Source organism: Physeter macrocephalus, chromosome 16 (genome assembly GCF_002837175.3).
Source record: "Physeter macrocephalus isolate SW-GA chromosome 16, ASM283717v5, whole genome shotgun sequence".
Taxonomy (NCBI): domain Eukaryota; kingdom Metazoa; phylum Chordata; class Mammalia; order Artiodactyla; family Physeteridae; genus Physeter; species Physeter macrocephalus.
Genome location: NC_041229.1, coordinates 31,447,814 through 31,453,141, shown reverse-complemented (window position 1 = coordinate 31,453,141; position 5,328 = coordinate 31,447,814). Strand labels below are relative to the sequence as shown.

Below are 5,328 nucleotides of genomic sequence, written 5' to 3'. Positions count from 1 at the left end.
AGACACTACATCACAATAGGAAACTAATACACCATTTTACATAACATAGTCATGGGTTATGGGGATTAGAATGTGACGATTTTTGGTGAACCATTATTCTGTTACCATAATCCAGAGACAGTTAAACCCACCCAAGGTCATGACCAACTGAAAGAAGGAGCATTTTGTACCATCTTATTTGGGGTGTATAAGAGCAGAATTTAGGAAGGCAAGAGTAAATTTAGAGCTTAGATTTTAAAAAATAGAAAGTTGCATGCCTCTACTAGTAAATATTTTGGGACTTTTTTTATGCCATCAATACAATTTTGTGACTTTTGATGTCATTTATTAAATGACATTCCTCTTGGTCCCGGTAATGTATGGAGGTCGAGGGAAAGGGCTCTGGCCTTCCTGGTGTCACATCTTCGGCATGGAAGTCTTCCATTCCGCGGGTTCTAACCTCAAGTGCCCAGACACCGGGCTCCAAGGAGCAGGGCAAAACCAGGGTTCAGCGGGCTCCTTCCTGGGGTACTCACGCCTTCTTTGATTTCAGGTTTGTGGAGCTGCCCTAGGAGCCAGAGTTGTGGTATCCCCTCCTCTTCCACATTGCATTGCAAACAATAAAGGCTGTTCTACAGTAAATAAATAAATTTTTTAAAAATGATATTCCAATGGGGTAAGCAGGCCAAATGGGTGTGCCATGATGCTTGTGAAGTATTCCAAACATATCAAATGAAAATTTGTTTTTTTTAAAGACAAAGATATTTATATGCTACTGTAGATGTATTCAACAGCAACCTACATGACAAACCAACTCCACATTTAATAATCCCTAACTTTAATTCCTTTCATTTGTGCATCAAAGAATGCCTCTACAAACAAGGATAGTTAAAAATAGTTAAAATCCAAAGTCAGGCTAGGCCAAAACAGACTCACTAGTAAGCTGGTAAAGCAGGATAAGATTTGTACTTTACTAATACATTATGACATTGTCCTTTTATGAAACTGCAGTACAACTAGAATCACTGTGCAATATTGGCCATAACTACCCCCAAAATAAATGTTAGAATTTTAGATCCAGAGTGGGTTCATTAAAAGTGAGAAAAGTAGAAAGACAAAGAGTAGAGGTTCCTTTTGAATTAAAATGAAAGAGAATAGCATTTTGCATGCTACAAAAGTGAAAACTAATTGAGAATGTGATAGTATATATATTTTTAAATAATGTAAGAAAGAAAAATGCCTTATCACACTGAGTTTTAAGTTTTAGGGAAAAAAATTCTCTTTCGAATTGAGAAAGTAAATTTAGAAGAATCAAAGAAAGCATCACTTTCCTCAATGAATAAACTTATAAAACTCACTACAAGATATAGTAATCTCTTAGGCAAAGGATACCAAAAAAATGAGAAGAGGGACTTCCGGGCTTCTCTGGTGGCATAGTGGTTAAGAATCCACCTGCCAATGCAGAGGACACGGGTTCGAGCCCTGGTCCGGGAAGATCCCACATGCCATGGAGCAACTAAGCCCGTGCACCACAGCTACTGAGCCTGTGTGCTGCAACTACTAAAGCCCACGTGCCTAGAGCCCGTGCTCCACAGCAAGAGAAGCCACCGCGATGAGAAGCCCATGCACCGCAACGAAGAGTAGCCCATGCACCGCAACGAAGAGTAGCCCACTCGCCGCAACTAGAGAAAGCCCGTGTGCAGCAACGAAGACCGAACACAGCCAAATAAATTTTTTAAATAAATAAATTAATTAATTAATTAAATAAAGAAATAGAAAAAAAATTATTTAAAAAAAAAAAGGGAATTCCTTAGTGGTGCAGTGGTTAAGAATCCACCTACCAGTGCAGGGACACAGGTTCGATCCCTGGTCCAGGAAGATCCCACATGCCGTGGAGCAACTAAGCCCGTGCACCACAACTACTGAGCCTTCGCACTAGAGCCCACGAGCCACAACTACTGAGCCTGCATGCTGTAACTACTGAAGCCTGCATGTCTAGAGTCCATGCTCCACAACAAGAGAAGCCACCACAATGAGAAGCCTACACACTGCAACGAAGAGTAGCCCCCACTCGCCACAACTAGAGAAAGCCTGCGTGCAGCAAAGAAGACCCAATGCAAACAAATAAATAAATTTAAATATATAAAGGGATTTGAAAAAAATAATCAAAAGAAAATTTAGACACACTTGTAGGATGCAGAGCTTCTAATAACTGGTAAGAGAAATTTAGACAGGTTTATTTTTAAAATCACTGTCAGAGAGGATCACTTGCTTACAATAGCGTGGAAATACATTTGGATATTTGAACTGTCCAAGCATGAGTCTGGAAATTTTTTAAGCAAATATTTTAATTAAAATATAACACATATATAAAGGGGGAACAAATCATGTATATATCATATATATCTTGATAAAATTTTATGAAGTAACCACCACCTAGATTAAGATATGGAACATTACTAGCACCCCAGAAGAATTACACGTTACCCCCAAAAAATAATTGCTATTCTGACTTCTGTCACCAGAGATTTAATTAGTCCATTTTGAGCATTTATATAAATAAAATCATACTGGGAAGTATATATATGTAATATTAAAATAAAATTGGCATCAAAGAGGATTACCATAACCTCATTTTAAATCCATGTTGGCAAAGCACATGAAGAGATGCTCAACATCACTAATTATTAGAGAAATGCAAATCAAAACTACTATGAGGTATCACCTCACACTGGTCAGAATGGCCATCATCAAAAAATCTACAAACAATAAATGCTGGAGAGGGTTTGGAGAAAAGGGAACCCTCTTACACTGTTGGTGAGAATGTAAATTGGTAGAGCCTTTATGGAGAACAGTATGGAGGTTCCTTAAAATACTAAAAATAGAACTACCAAATGATCCAGCAATCCCATTCCTGGAGAAAATCATAATTCAAAAAGATACATGCTTGACCACCTAGAGGGGTGGGGTAGGGAGGGTGGGAGGGAGACACAAGAGGGAGGAGATATGAGGATACATGTATATGTATAGTTGATTCACTTTGTTATAAAGCAGAAACTAACACACCATTGTAAAGCAATTATACTCCAATAAAGATGTTTAAAAAAAAAAAAGATACATGCACACCCCAATGTTCATTTCAACACTACTTACAATAGCCAGGACATAAAAGCAACCTAAATGTCCATCTACAGAAGAATGGATAAAGAAGATGTGGTGTATATATATATATATGTATACACACACACACACACACACACACACACACACACACACACACACAATGGAATCTTACTCAGCCATAAAAAAGAATGAAAATGCCATTTGCAGCAACATGGATGGACCTAGAGATTGTCATACTGAGCAAAGTTAAGTCGGACAGAGAAAGACAAATATCATATGATATCACTTGTATGTGGAATCTAAAAAAAATGGTACAAATGAACTTATTTACAGAACAGAAATAGAGTCACAGATGTAGAAGCAATCCTGTGGTTACCAGAGGGGAAAGGGGGGAGGGATAAATTGGGAGATTGGGATTGACATATACATGCTATTATATATAAAATAGATAACTAATAAGGACCTACTGTATAGCACAGGGAACTCTACTCAATACTCTGTGATGACCTATATGGGAAAAGAATCTAAAAAAGAATGATATATATATATGTATAACTGATTCACTTTGCTGTACAGCAGAAACTAACACAACATTATAAATCAACTATACTCCAGTAAAAGTTTTAAAAATAAATAAATCACATTGGCAATAAAATGCACCAACACCACTCAATACAAGAAACATAGAGGTAAATTTTTGTTTCTAATGAGAACAAAACCTCATTAGCTTGAGTCAGAATGGCAATGTCTGTGTTCCTAACAAATGTTGATGCTTTTAGAGAAAACTACATTGTAGACATATATAAATACACACACACTTGCATATATTTTAATAGCTTGTAACGTACCAGATTTTCTCAATTTCATGTAATTTTATCCTTTTCAATTAAAAAAATTATTTAAATGTGTAACTAAATATGACTTAGTTTTATATCTCTATAAACATTTTATATTAAAAATTCCAAAAATGTTTATTCTTTTATTTATTCAAAAATGTTTATTTCTTCCTTCCTTCTTTGGCATTAAGAAACCTGGCTCTCATTATCCACAATGTGTGCATTAATTTGTTTAACCCTGGTACACAATGAAATTAGTTTCATAACTGCTAACCCATATACCTATGAGAAACAAATTTATCAAGTAAAGTACAGTGTTTATACCATTCCTTTTGTCTTTAGTATTACTGATTCACTCAATATACTGTTTTCCAAAGTTTTGTGGGTCAGCTCTTTTCTTCCCCATCCCCTTCAGTGTGGTTATGTCATTAATTTTAATAGTTAGATTTATTCGTCACGATCTGCATTCCATGTCGAGTTCTTCCAATGTTCTGGCTAAAGTTTTTTCTAATTTGCACATAGTAAAATTCACTTTTTGTGGTATACAATTCTATGAATGTTGACAAATGCAGAGAGCTGTGCATCTACCACCACTGTACCATGAAGATTTGTCAAGCCAAAATTTCCCTTGTGCATCCCTGAGCAACCACTGACCCATTTTTTTGTTCTTATGGTTTTGCCTTTTCCAGAAAAGGGAAAAGCTAGAATAAAACCTGTGGTGCTGGATGGGAGTCAGAGTCAGCATGAATTCATGCTGTTTTAAAATATATATACAGATAGATGGATACAAAAATATAGATATGTATGTGTACATCGGTCAGCACACATATCCATAGTTCCTTGCTCTGTCTGCTGAGAGAACCTGACACTCAGATCTTGGTTTCTAAAAACTATTCTCTAATAGAAGGAACCAGGGCTTTGGGGGAAGTAATTGATTCTAGAACTGGTACAGGGAAAATACAAGATAGACCTGGAGTAAATAAAAATGGAAATATTTTAAAAGGACACAGGAACTAACCTAAAAGTGCTTCCAAAGGCCAAAACTGGAACAATTTGACCAAAAAAATAAATAATGATAATATTGTATTATAACCCAAAGAACAAGACAAATATCCATAAGTCCATACTGACATAAATGATTGAATAAATACATGAGAGGGAAGAAACAACTCTTCTTTACAAAAGAATTCCAATTAATAAACGTAGAATAAATGAGGGAAATAGAAAAATCACCATTAGAAAATTGTTACAAGCAAGATCCACAAATGAATGCTAAAATCAGCTGGAAAGTTTAAGGAGAAGCAGACTATTTACATAGCTTCAAAGTATCTCACCCAAAGTATTTATTCATCTCAAAGGGAAAAAAGTAATCTTATAGGAAAGGAGACCC

The 5,328-nt window shown here is 35.9% G+C and overlaps 1 non-coding gene across 1 annotated transcript; it reads left to right on the top strand.

Moving 5' to 3' along the window:
• Positions 1–339: 339 nt before the first annotated feature.
• LOC112062054 (small nucleolar RNA SNORA57) lies at positions 340–458 on the top strand. The gene has a single exon (XR_002890512.1). It is a non-coding gene; the product is annotated as a small nucleolar RNA SNORA57 (small nucleolar RNA).
• The last annotated feature ends 4,870 nt before the right edge of the window (positions 459–5,328 follow it).